Here is a 13,953-nt window from a genome sequence, read left to right on the forward strand (position 1 = left end):
GAAGGGAGGCAGAATGGGGTCACCACTGTAAAGACTGGCCGGCCATCCACAGAGATTCCCCGTGGTGTCAACTCACCTCAGAGCTTAGTCTGACTGGCCCTCAGCCTTGCCTGGCTCAAGACCTGATTTATTAACACGCGAAGAGTAGATCAGCTCTCCGGGGGCTGACTCATTAACCCAACTCTCAGACACTGATGGACGCGCAGGGATAATATTTTGACCTCCTAACCGACATATTTTTTTCTCTGTTTCCTGTTACCCTGTAACCCTCCCTCCCTTTGAGATGACTGCACCATGAGGCACCTTTCACCTCAATGTACGGCTGTAGAGCAGAATGCAGAGAGCAGAAGACCGACTTAGATCAGTCTGAGTTCGTTTCTTCCCCTACCAGAAGATCAAGTTTTCCCAGACTGAGAATGCAGGGCCCCAGGCACCTGTGAGGGTCTGCATTTGCCCCCTGAGTATTCCCATGCCTGAGAGTGCCACAAAAAAAGAGCAAATAAAAAACACAAAATAGCAAAATAAATAGCAAAAAATAGCAAAATAAAAACCTGTTATGACAGGTTGAGAGAGAGACTGCAGAAGAAAGGGAAAAGCATTTTTTCCTTCTTTTATGAAGAAGGGGTCCCACGTTTTCATTTCACACGGGGCCCCGCAAATATGTAGCTGAACCTGCTGGCAGATAAAGCATTCCTGAAGGAGTTAGCCAAAGCCTAAGAATATTCTGGGGGTTTTGTGGCTTAAGTAGGAATGTCAGTTAGCCCTGCCCAAATGTGGAATAATGTTGGGGCTATTTCAAGCCACGTGAAATGTCAACAACAGTGGTAAAGGACTATTAGCGAAGCAAATATGAAGTGTGCACATGTGATAAAGAAACATAAATCAAGCTTGCTTGTGTTTGCGGCTGTTCAGTTTCACCTGGAAGAGGGAAAATGTGGGTAGAAAAGGGTGTCTGGCTAGCGCCCCCTTGAAGCCAGAACTCAGCTTGTTTACCCTGGCAATCTAGGATCAGATCTGAGGATGGAAACTTCAGAAAATCTTGATTTGAATAGAGAGTTGATCTCCTCACACCGTCTTCAATGTTAGGTGCCACCAGATTCTGGTTGTTGCCATTTGTTACTGAACAATGGTATTATGTGTTTATTTTCATCCAGTCCCTAGGATAGTTGAACTTAACTTCAAATGTGTCTTCCTTTAAAAAACAAAAAGAAAAAAACTTCAGATGTTTGTGTCCTTTTTTGTTTTTTTGTGTGTGTATGTTTTGTTTTGTTTGCGGTACACGGGCGTCTCACTGTTGGGGCCTCTCCCGCTGCGGAGCACAGGCTCCGGACGCGCAAGCTCAGCGGCTATGGCGCACGGGCCCAAGCCGCTCTGCGGCATGTGGGATCTTCCCGGACCGGGACACGCACCCGTGTCCCCTGCATCAGCAGGCGGACTCTCAACCACTGCACCACCAGGGAAGCCCTGTGTCCTTTTTTTGAATTCCCCGGTCATATTCCTCATTTTATTTGCAAGCACTTCCTACATATCGAAAATAACATATTGCTTATCATATATGTTGCAAATAAGTTTTCCCAGTTTGTCCATTTCTTTTAACTTTGTCCCTCTGGACTGTCTCCAAAGCACAGCATCTGATGGGAATGAATGAGGTCACGCTAACAGTAATACCAAAATCTCATTAATTCAAATTAATAATCACCTAATTTCCCACTAATAATAATCAACATTTACTGAGCACATACTAAGTGCTTCATGTGCCATTAATCCTCATAATTACCCTATAGGGTGGGTACTGTTGTTAGTTCCATTTTATAGATGAAGAAACAGCTAAGAGAAAACAAGTAATTTGTGATTACACAACCTTAGTAAGGGGTGGAATATGGGTCTTGATATCTGTCTGACACCCATCCCAGGTTCCAGCCGTGCCCGGTCCAGTACAGTAGCCATATGTGGCTACTGAACACCTGAAATGTGGCCAGCCTAATTTTGAAGCTCAAGTATGAAAGAATGGGAGAGATCTCATGATTAATTTTTAAATCGATTATATGCTGAAATAATAATTTTTAATACATTGGGCTAAGTAAAATGTTTTACTGCTTAAAAAAATTTTTTGATGTGGCTACTAGAAAATTTTATTTTATTTTATATTTATTTTTTTTGGCCACGCCACATGGCTTGCAGGATCTTAGTTCCCTGACCAGGGATCGAACCCGTGCCCTCGGCAGCGATAGCACAGAGTCCTAACCACTGGACTTCCAGGGAATTCCCTATTTTATTTTATTGTTTTCCTCTTTTTTTTATTTTTAGAAAATTTTAAATATGAATCACTTTATATTTTTGACAGGACAGTTCTAACCATTTTCCTCCACTGCCATCCTTCACTTGGGTGAAGAGTCTTTGTGGTCCCTTGAGTCTTTTCCAGTCACATCACATTGTTGGCTTTTTTTTTTTTTTTGATGATGTAAACAACAAACTTTTATTTCTCAGTTTTGGAGACTGAGAAATCCAAGATCAAGGTGCTAGCAGATTTACTGTCTAGTGACAACCCTCTTCCTGGCTTGCAGATGGCGAACCATCTTCTTGCTATGTCCTCAGGTGAAGGAAAGGGAGCTTGTTGTTGGCTTTTAAAAAATTTGTTGTTAACGTAAAACCTCCAGGGTTTTGAGGGTTTTTTTAAATGTCTGCCGTCCTTTTATTTATTTATTTTTAAAACATGAATTAAAATCATCCTAGGACCTCACTTTCTTGAATATTCTTAGTTTTCTCTACTCTTTCTTATATATGCTTTCTCCTATGACCAGGTTTTTCATCCTCGTTATCCACATCTGGATATTCTCCAGTGTATGGCTTTGTCCCCCTCAAACCCCCAAAGAGGGAACACGGGCAATTGCAGATACCCCACAAAGGTGATGGATGCCCTAAATTCACAGAGACTAATTAGAATGGTGGTTGCCAGGGGTTGGAGGACTTACTGTTTAATGGGTACATAGTTTCAGTTTGGGATGATGGAAGAGTACTGGAGATGGACAGTGGCGACGGTTGCGCATCCATGTGAATGTACTTAGTGTCACTGAACCGTACACTTAAATTTGGTTAAAATGGTAAATTTCAGGTCCTGTACATTCTACTGCAAAAAATAAAATAAAATAAAAGGAATGAGGGGCTTCCCTGGTGGCGCAGTGGTTAAGACCGCCTGCCAATGCAGGGGATACGGGTTCGAGCCCTGGTCTGGGAAGATCCCACATGCCACGGAGCAACTAAGCCCGCGTGCCACAACTACTGAGCCTGCACGCCGCAACTATTTAAGACTGTGCGCCTAGAGTGCGTGCTCCACGAGAGAAGCCACCGCAATGAAAAACCCGCGCACCATATGGAAGAGTAGTCCCTGCTCGCTGCAACTAGAGAAAGCCCTGGCACAGCAACGAAGACCCAACACAGCCAAAAATAAATAAATTAAATAAATAAATTTTAAAAAATAAAAGGAATGAAATCCTCATATACGTTACAATATGAGTGAATCTTGAAAACATTATGCTAAGCAAAATAAATCTGACGCAAAAGGCGAAATATTGTTTGATTCCTTACAGGAGATATCTAGAACGGGCAAATTTGTAAAGATGGAGAGAGTAGATAAGAGGTTACCGGGAGCTGAGGGGCGGAAGGGAGAGATTAAAAAAAGAAAAGGGGGGGAGAGATTTAAAAAAAAGGGGTGCGGAGCAAAGGGCCGGTCGGAGGGAAGCGGGGCGGCGGGCGGCGGGCGGCGGCAGGAAGAGGGGGACAGAGGGCCGGCGGGGGTGCATGCGGGGCCCCGGGGCTCCGCGCCCGGCGCAGGCATCTTTGTCTGAGCAGGAGGCGGCAGCTGCCCGGCGGCGGCGGGGCGCGGGGCGGCCCAGGCAGGGGAGCGCCGCCCGCGGGGAAACGCTAAACCGGGCACAGGGCCCGGCCGACGGACAGCGGGGCGAGGCCCGGCAGGGTCCCGGACTCCGCCCGCGCACCCTCCCCTGCCCTTCCCCGGGCGCAGGCGGCGCGGCACGCCCTCCCCTCTTCACGTCCTCCTTAACAAAGAGCAGGGAGGAAGCCGGCACAGCCGCCCACGAATTGGAAACGACGCTGCCGGGCGCTTCCACTGCTCTGGTGCTCCTCTGACTGCGCCCCGACCCTTGGCCTCAGGGTCTTTATCGCCGATCTCGGGTCCTCGGTAGTTTCTGCTTTTGTTTTGCACTTGCTTCTTTTACTGTGTAAGTTGGAAGGATTTTCCCCCCTCCCTTCCTCATCTTCCACTATCCCAATTTTAACCTATATACTTACGTGATTTTTCCCCATGACCACGTAAAATCAGACGCGCGCGCGCACACACACACACACACACACACACACACACACTCTACTTCCTTTTGTTTTCCAAAATGGCTTCATATAATCTACACTACTCTGCGTCTTGCTTTTCTAGTACCTCATGGAAACCCCAAATCCCAGTTGGGATTCACTCTAATAATGGCTGAATATTAATCCACGGTATGAAAGCACCTCGGTTTGCTTAATAATTCTGTTGTTTATGCTCTTCCCTTTGTTTCCTGTGTTTTACCACCATAAACGGTGCTGTCTTGAATATCCAGCCCCCAGAGCCGGAGCAATTCCCGTTTTCACCAGTGAGGTCTGAGAGGTCGTTCTCCCCAGGCCCATGAACGTTTTGCCGGCCCGCCGGGTGTCAGTGTCACCTCATCACGCCTGCTTTCTGAGATGGAATCCGCCGGCAACGTTCCTTCCATTTCCCTCCCTTCCACCCTGCTCCTCCTGAAGGTCTTTTCTCCTCCCTGGCAAGACTGACTTCCTCCTGGGCCTCGGAGCTCTCTCCCCCCACTCCACTCCCGGGCCCTTGTTCACCTCCCCCTCCCCCTCCCATTTTCAATTTCATCTTCCAAAGGTGCTCGAGTCTCCCTTTCCTTCGGAAAAAAGAAGCTGTTACTCCTTTGTGTTATCGTCCTACTTCTTTCCTTCCATTTTCTACACAACTTGAAAACCTTTTTCTAATTTATTTTGCTGTTAGATATTACATGCCCATGGCTCATTGTCCAACGGTATAATCTAAAAGGGACAGACTACAGACCCCTGTCTGTTAACCACCCATTTTTCTCCCAAGGCCCCGAGTGATCCCACTTCCTTGCGTATTTTTCCAGAAGAATTATAGCAACATATCTATCTTTCACAAACAGTAGCCAGAGGCACAGACTGCTCGACAATGCTGCAGGATTTCTTGGCAGTCTACCTCTTCTCTCTGGCTTCTCACCTGACTTCTCACCCCCTCTCCGCTTCTGGTCTCCTCACACCACCGAAGCTTCCTTCTCTGAGGGGCTGGAAACTCAGGTCTAGTCCCTTGCTCTGGATTGCCTCCCTTATCAGATTAGGTGCTGGGTCCTGGCAGCGTGACCTTTGCAATATTTATTTCTCTGATCCCTCCTCTTTGTTCCTCTAACTCCTCCTTCTTCAGGCCTCATCTGTCACCCTGCCAGGCCACTGCAGTAGCCTCCTGGCCGTCTCCTCCCGAGCTCTGGTGCTGTGTTCCCTCATCCTGCTGCGGGCCGTTGATCCGTTGTAAAGCCTATGCCATGGAAACGACCCCTTAGTTTCTGGAGATTGATAAACGTCTCTTGCATGGAAGGAGCACTGGCCTGGGTGACCAGAGACCAGGGTAGAAGCGAGACCCTGCCCTTTCCTTGCCTGTTACTGCCTTCAGCAAATTCCTCCCCATCTCTGATTTGCTCACCAGATGAGCTCCAAGGCCTTTCTGGCTCTAGCCTCTGTGAGGCTACAATTACCATTCCATTCCTCCATCCCCACCCCATCTTCCACTCCCTGTGCTGGTCCTTTCCGCAATCAGCCACACTTTCCTTTCCCTCTCACTGTGCCCCTAGAAAGCCCCCTTCTTATTCTAAATATCCAGATCCTAATCATCCTTGAAGACCTGACTTTTAGTCGTTTTTCTCTAAAAGCCTCTATAATGTCCCCCAGTGAGAGGAACGGCTTTGTCCTTGCAAGGCCGCAGTTGGTAGCACTTTATCTGTATCTCATCAATGGCACTGACCACTCTGCTTTGTACAGTTGTGCCATACCTGTCCTTCTTCTACTGCTGTCTACCTCTCCCCCACGACCCCCAGCATAATACTTTGTATATCGTAGAGGCTATGGTTTTAGGAGTCCCAAGACCTGGACCCAAGTCTCAGCTCTGACACTCAATAATTGTTATCTTCAACAGGTCACATAGCGTTTCCGAGCGTCAGTTTCTCCAAATGTAAAGTGGGAATAACAACCTGTTTCATAGTGTTGGTGCGTCAATTAGATGACGTGTGAAAAAGTGCTTTGTGAACCGTAAAGCTATATACAGATCTAAATAATAATAGTAAAGATGATATTACTCGGATGCTGGCAAGAGTGATTGCCTTTCTAAAGCAGAAAAAAAAAAGTGGGGAAATCTTTGGAAAATGAAAGAGCTTCGTTGCAGTCTGCTCTTGGTTGCAGTCTCAAAATTTGGGGACGGCATTCTAATTCTTCCTTTTAGATCAAATATATGGTATTAAATATTGTAGTAAAAGCTAGAAATAATCTAAATTTTATTTCTTTTTATTTATTTCTTTTTCATTTCTTTTTTATTTCCCCCCCTCCCAGAATAATCTAAATTTTAAACAATGGGGGAATGACTAAAGGATGCTTAGGTAGTGGGAATAATATGTAGTCATCAAAATTATATTTCTGAAGAATGTTTAATGACATGGGAAACTAGTCATAATTTGACATGAAAGTTTAAAAAGCAGGATACTAAATAGTGCATGTGGAGAAGAGGTGTAAGAGGGTAAGAGGCTTTCCCTACCTCTTTTCTAGGCCTCCAAATTGGGCGCCTGGTGCCGGAGAACTTGGGATACATTCCAGGGCCAGAGTCTTACACAAATAGCTCACTCCCTGCCTCCCCAGAGTTAGGGATTCAGGACAGATGAACCTGGAGCCAAGTGCCTCAGGGGAGGCCACAGCCTGTCCCAGATCCAGGGCCGGCCTTCAGCCTGCCTGTGTCCCCCTGCTGATATTCCAGGTCATCTCTCCACCACTTCTTCCAGTTGGATGGTGGCCTTCAGACAAATAGAACCCCTCAGGGCCTGCTTTCACAGCTTCCAGACTGGGTTTACAAGACCACTCCCTCTAGCCAAAACGCAGACTCCCGGGCACAAACACTAGTGAACTAAGCTCCAAGAGGAAGGGCCACAGGCCACAGGAATGGGCAAAATTAGCCATCACAGGGGATTGGGGAAGCTCAAGGGACTCCAGAGAGAAGGTAGCATTTATGTTGGTCGTGGAAGGGTGGTAGCAATTTGGCAAATGGAGATATCATTAAAATAAAGCCCTATGGTTGTTATTTTACCCACATTTTATATCCCAGAGTGGGGGAAGAGAGATGTTTTGTTTAAAATCTCTTACCCCCTTATTACAACTTTTATTGTAGAAAATAAAGATTAAAAAAGAACAAAAGTCTCCTATTACCTATACCAACTTAGAGCAGTGGTTTTCAACCCTGGTTAGAATCTCCTGGGGAACTTTCAGGAAATATCATGAACTATCTGCATGCAGACGATCTGATTCACTTGAGATGAGGGGCGGTCCCAATGTAGACACACACACGCACACACAGACACACATAAGCCCACATGTCTCACCTCATCCATTAGCAAATCCTGCCAGTCTACCTTCAAAATATATCTAGGATATGAATACTTCTTACCACCTCCTCTGCCGTCACCCTGGTCCAAGCCACTGCCTTCTGCCTGGGTTATTGCTGTAGCCTCCTAACTAGTTTTCAGCTTCTATCTTTAGCCCTCACACCTGACCCCTAAGTCTATTATCTACATTGCATTCTCTAGAGCGATCCTTTAAAAGCGTAAGTCAGGTCATGACCCTTCTCTACCCAAAATCCCACCGTAGCTCCCCAACTCACTCAGAGTAAAAGGCAAATCCTTAGAATAGCTACAATGTCCTACTCTCTCACTCTCCCCTTGGCTCACTGCACTCCAGCCATACTGCCTCTTTGCTGGTCCTCAAATACAGCAAGTGTGTTGCTGCCTCAGGGACTTTGCACTTGCTGTTCCCTCTGCCTAGACTCCTTTGGTAGTTCTCACCTTTCCTTCAGGTCTCTGACAAATGTCAATCCATTAGAGGGGTCTTCCCTGACCACCCTAAATAAACCTGCAAAGTCCCGCATCGCCCATACTCCCTATACTCTCTTATCTGCTTTACTTTTTTCCAGAAGAGTTTTCACCACCACACCTATGATATCTTTTTCGTTCATCCCAGGCAACAGTTTAAAGTCTCACAAAGTCCCTCATGAAAACAGCTTTTCTGCTTCTGTCTCAAATCTCTCTTTCCATTGATATTCAACAGTCCCATTGTCTGCCTTTCCTGGCCCCCAATCCTGTGTTCCCCAAACTCCTCCTTCCTCCTGCCTTCACCTGTCAGCTCAGGAAAATGAACTCCCAGAGGAGTTACCAGCCTTCCAGCCCCACAAATGGCCCAAACTCTAAGCCCAGGCTGGGCTTAGCTAGGAGTCTCTGCTATGTGTGTATTTATTTATTTATTTATTCAAGTTTTACACAAGGGAGATCATAACATTCCTATTATTGGATAGTTAGGGTGTTTTCCCAGTTTTTACTATTGTCGGTAACCTTGAACACACCCATGATTGTTTCCTTGAGATAAATTATTTGAAGAGGAATTATTGAGTCAAAGGGTACACGATTTTGAAGGCTTCTGGTGTGGATTGCCAATTTTTCCTCCAGTTTATCTAATTATAGTCCCACCAGCTGTATGTGATGCCTTTTATATTCTTCCATCTTTGACAAAACTGGCTATTTAAAAAACACTGGGAGGTGAAAAAATGATATTTTGTTTTAATTAACATTATTGGTGAAGTTGTACATATTTTCATTTATTTCCCTTTTTTAAATGGTTTGCCTCTGCCCTTTTTCCTTCTATTGGGTATTTAGACTTTTTTTTTATTTATAATCATTTTTAAACATTTATTCTATTGAAGTATAGTTGATTTGCAATGTTGTTAGTATAGTCATTTTTATATTAAGAACGTTTACTCTGAAATTTGTGTGCAAGTATTTTTTTTTCAGTTTGTTTTTTACCTTTCAATTCTGTTTTACACCTTTTAACGTAGAAAATTTAGAAATATTTTCAAAACCAAGTTTCTAAACCTTTTCTTTGCAGCTTTTGGTTTTGGTTTCATGCTTCTAGGTGGCAGATTTGAAATAGCCCCCATGATGTTCCCTGACAGCTGAGACCTAGTATTAAGTGGAGAGGATTATAAACCTAGGCATTCCAGCTCAGTCCGCCTAGCCAGTGGCTTTCAAACTTTTTTTTTAACCGTGACTTGTAAAAAATAAATTTTACATTGCAAGCTACTACCCACAAAAATGTTTATTTTAAAAAATTATTTTAGTGAATTCCCTGACAGTCCAGTGGTTAGGACTTGGTGCTTTCACTGCTGGGGCCCAGGTTGGATCCCTGGTCGGGGAACTAAGATCCCACAAGCCGCAAGCCACAGCCAAAAAAAAAAAAAAAAATTAATTAATCTAAAAAAAAATTGGTTTTTAAAAAAAGTATATATTTTAAAATGTTTCATGAAACATTACTTACCCTGACTACATGTGATATAGTCTATTTCCTGTTTGACTAATTCTATTCTATTTCATTTAAAAAAGGTGTCAGTCTTGACTCAGTAAATTGACTTAACCCATCAGTGGAGCCTGACCTAGAGTTTGCAAAACACAGATCAGAACCATGAAGAGGCTGATTTTCACTCTCCCCAAATCTTACCGACTTCCATGCCACTTTCACTCATCTCCCACACCCAGGGGTGATGGAGAGGCCAATCATCAATCCATAGAGAACACTGAAGACCTTGTGTTTAAGCACTGAAGCTGAACTAAGCTTTGATTGACATCTAACAGGCAAAAGCAAAAACTGGTTTTGGATTTCAATCCTGAGGTTTAGAATAAAGTTCTTTCTAGTTCCATGGTCCTGAAATCCTCACCCTAACGATACTCACTTTAGTCCTAGAAAACTCCTCTTGTCTGCAGTGTAATCCGGGATTTGGCAACAAATGGTCAACAGGATCTGCTCCAGCTCAGCTGTTCTTGCAATTAGAGCCCAAGAAAAGGGTGACACTATTTTCTTGGGCAGAGAAGCTAATCCAATGCATTCTTTAAAGGTACCCTGGCATGGAGAAGCCAGTCCCTCTGTGTAAAGGTGAAGTATCATTAGGTAACATACTCTGGTGTTAGAAGACCTGAATTCAAGTCCTCAGTCTATCTGGGGTTCCCCAATATGCTGTTCTAGGGCCAAGTCAAAACTCCTCTGTGCCTCCTCATTTTTCTCATCCATAAATAGTTGTAATAATAGCTTTCTCAGGATCGCAGAGGCATGAAATTGAACTAGCAGTAAGGTGCTGTGCAATGGTAGTTGCTGCTGCTGTGTATTCACATACAGGCCTTCCTGACTTTGAGAGGCTGGCTGAACTACTGGCCATTTAATGTGGTTGCTGGTTTGTGCCTATAAGCTGAACTTGAGTTAGAGCTAATGGTTTTAATAGCCTTAAATGAGTTTTAGAATTTAGGCCAGGCTTGGTTATTGCTTGATGAGACTGTGTGGGGCAGGTTTCTATACAATGAGCCCAAACACACAGTTAAATGGAGTCAAAAGCATGACATACATATTAATTGTCTTTTTTAGAGAGCCCTCAGGGGGTCCTGGAGAGTGAGCACAGCCTGCCACCCAGGCAGCTCTGAGCTTTCTGGATTGTAGGCCTTCATTTCTTCCTGCCGTGAACAGCTCTCTGACCCACTAAACCCCCTACGGTTACTTTGGAAGGCAAGCTGCAGAACAGCCACCTTGGCACAGGTAAGATGAATGTTAACACTTTAAATCCGCTGAGGTCAAAATTGCAGATATGCTGCCAAAGTCTGTAACTCCGGATAATGATGAAACTGTGAATGGAATGATATGCAAAGCTTAGGCTAAATTTATAGCTCAGAGCATTTCCACAGGGGCCTCTCGGGGTGCCAGGGTACTCCTGTTGCCTTCTTACCTCCCCCAGGAAATTTCCTTCTGAAGACACACCTCGGGGTCTGCCTGGCCCACAGGGACTCCCCCCGTTCTCTGAGAAGAGCCAACACCCAGGATGAGCCCCAGTGGCCAAGACCGGTGTCCAGTCCTCCACTTCCCTGGGCAGAGCTGATTAATAGGGCTGTAGACACCTAACCCAGGCAGGCAAACCGATTCTCCCTCCGGGAATTTGAAACCTGAACAGAGAGTCTCTGAGCCCGGCAAGCTCAGGTGTGTGTCACATGAACTGCCACATTCTAGAGAGAAGGTCCCCCAGCTGCCCGGTTCCTGCCAGTCTGGCCCCGTTTGCTAACTGTTCCTTCAGTTCTCTGAGCCCGCAGTCTCCTTCCAATAAAGTCCCATTTGGAGCGGGTAGTCAAAGTTATTTTGGGAGGACTCAAAACAAAAACAAAAATAAAAACCACACAAACTCCTATGTATAAAATAAATAAGCTACAAGGATATATTGTACAGGGAATGTAGCCAATATTTTATAATAACTTTATTTATTTATTTTATTTTTGGCTGTGTTGGGTCTTCGTTGCTGCACGCGGGCTTTCTCTAGTTACCGCGAACGGGGGCTACTCTTTGTTGCAGTGCGCGGCCTTCTCATTTCCATGGCTTCTCTTCTTCCCGGACCAGGGATCGAACCCATGTCCCATGAATTGGCAAGTGGATGCTTAACCACTGCGCCACCAGGGAAGTCCTTATGATAAGTTTAAATGGAATGTAATCTGTAAACATTTTGAATCACTATGTTGTACACGTGAAACTAATATAATATTGTAAATCAACTATATCTCAATAAAAACGACACAAAACAAAACAAAAACCAAACCAAGTGAAACAAGAAAGACATTATAAATATTATAGCATCCAAGAAGTAGAAGCATGGTGAAGTAGAAAGAGCATGAACTTGGGGTTTTTTTCTTTTTAAAATCTTTCCACGTCCAGAGTAGTCTTGAATCTTGGTTCTTCAACTGGCCAGCTGTATAAATGTAGGCAAGTTATCCTTTCTAAGCCCCAATTTCCTTGATCATGGAGTGGAGATGATCACCTACCTCATAAAATCGGTTCTTTAATTAGTCTAGTGACGTTTACTGTGGCCACTCAGAGGCTATTTTTGCTTATTTCTTAGTCCTGGCCTCCGTGATAGATAGTTGAAGCTTCTGGAAATGTGTGATATTAGGGTACTTTGAGTATCACTGTATTTGAACATTTTATTAAACTAGGAATCCTCTCTTTCTCCATTTTCTTTAAGAATAAAGGTTTTAATACCTTTCCTACTCAAAGGGGTTTTTGTTTGATCACCTTGAAATCTCACTAGACAGAAGGGCTAGGGGCATTGTGGTAGAAACTGAACATTCAGAGAGGTCCTTTTTCAAAGTGGTGGTGAAAAACACATAACATAAAGTTTACTGTCTTAACCATTTTTAAGTGTACAGTTCAGTGGCATTAAGTACTTTCACGTTGTTAGGCAACCATAGGACTTACTAAAAATTTTTATGATTTACTAAAAATAAACAAAAACTTTTAAACCCTTTGTCAGACCACTTGTCTCTATTTTTCTGGATTGGAAACTGCAGTGACCTTTATTGAGCTCGGCCCTGAGGAACAGTTCTCAGAAGCTAGTGCCAGAAGAGAATTTAGGAATTGTCCAGTACAAGGGCCTTCATTTACATGGTTGCTCATTTAGTTGGTCATTCAGGCATCAAACCTTAACTGAGCCCGTGTCCCAGGAACTGGGATGGGTGCTGGAGGATGGACATGGCCAGAGGGGCCCAGCCACTGCCCTTCCTGGTGGAGCTCATGGCTGTACAGAGGCGGATATGACACACAGGATGGTAGGGCAACAGGTTCAGTGGTCTGGAGAGCAGGAGAAAGGGCGCAGATCTGCAGATGAGATAAAAAATGCATCCTGGGACCAGATTTTGAAGGGCTTCAAAGGACATAGAGAAGAGTTTAGATTTTTTTTTCCTGCTGGTCATGGAGGCCGCAGGGTAGGAGTCGAGCTGGAGACTGATCCTAAACTAGGGAGGAACATGGTCAGATGTGCATTTCAGAGCAAGCACTGGCAGCCGTGCAGACAGATGGTGGGCTGGAGGGACTCAGGGGCTCAGTGAGAGGCCTGTTGCAGTTAGTAGCTTGGAAACTTGAAATGTCTTTTTTTAATGATACAGTGAGAGAGCCAAGTCCATAGCCCAGTCCCAGGTTCTTTCTGAGTGACTGATGTAAAGGATTTTTCAAATCTTTGCATATCAGAACTCACTGATGTTTCCTTTCAAAGAAGACTCCCTCCTACCCTGTCCTTGTTCTTCCATACATTCCATCACCAGTTTCCCCAGGGCCTTGCTCAAGCAGGAAGGTCCCTTCTCTGAGAATACAGTAGCAGTGAAACTTGCTAGAAGAATGTGAAGCATTCCGAACCATGCCACCTCCACACTAGCATCAGGCTTTGCAATGCTATCTTTGTGCCTTCAGATAAAGAGATCAAAGTTTCTCCAAGATCTGATTCCCCAGGCTGATTTACATGAGGAGGGTGGGAGTGGGGAGGGTGGGGATAAGCAAGATAAGATGCAGAAGAAAATTTCTTTTTCAAAAGTGAAATCTCGGGGCTTCCCTGGTGGCGCAGTGGTTGAGAGTCCGCCTGCCGACGCAGGGGACGCGGGTTCGTGCCCCGGTCCGGGAAGATCCCACATGCCACGGAGCAGCTGGGCCCGTGAGCCATGGCCGCTGAGCCTGCACGTCCGGAGCCTGTGCTCCGCAACGGGAGAGGCCACAACAGTGAGAGGCCTACCAGAAAAT

General features: G+C 44.9%; 1 long non-coding RNA gene across 1 annotated transcript in view; it reads left to right on the top strand.

Annotated features, from left to right (window-relative positions):
* Positions 1-4,090: 4,090 nt before the first annotated feature.
* Positions 4,091-13,953, top strand: part of LOC115864076 (uncharacterized) — a 116,360-nt gene continuing 106,497 nt past the window's right edge. The window contains exons 1-2 of the long non-coding RNA XR_009566146.1: positions 4,091-4,238; positions 10,777-10,944. This is a non-coding gene — a long non-coding RNA (uncharacterized lncRNA). The remainder of the gene's footprint in view (positions 4,239-10,776; positions 10,945-13,953) is intronic.

Source organism: Globicephala melas, chromosome 12, assembly GCF_963455315.2.
Source record: "Globicephala melas chromosome 12, mGloMel1.2, whole genome shotgun sequence".
NCBI classification, from domain to species: domain Eukaryota; kingdom Metazoa; phylum Chordata; class Mammalia; order Artiodactyla; family Delphinidae; genus Globicephala; species Globicephala melas.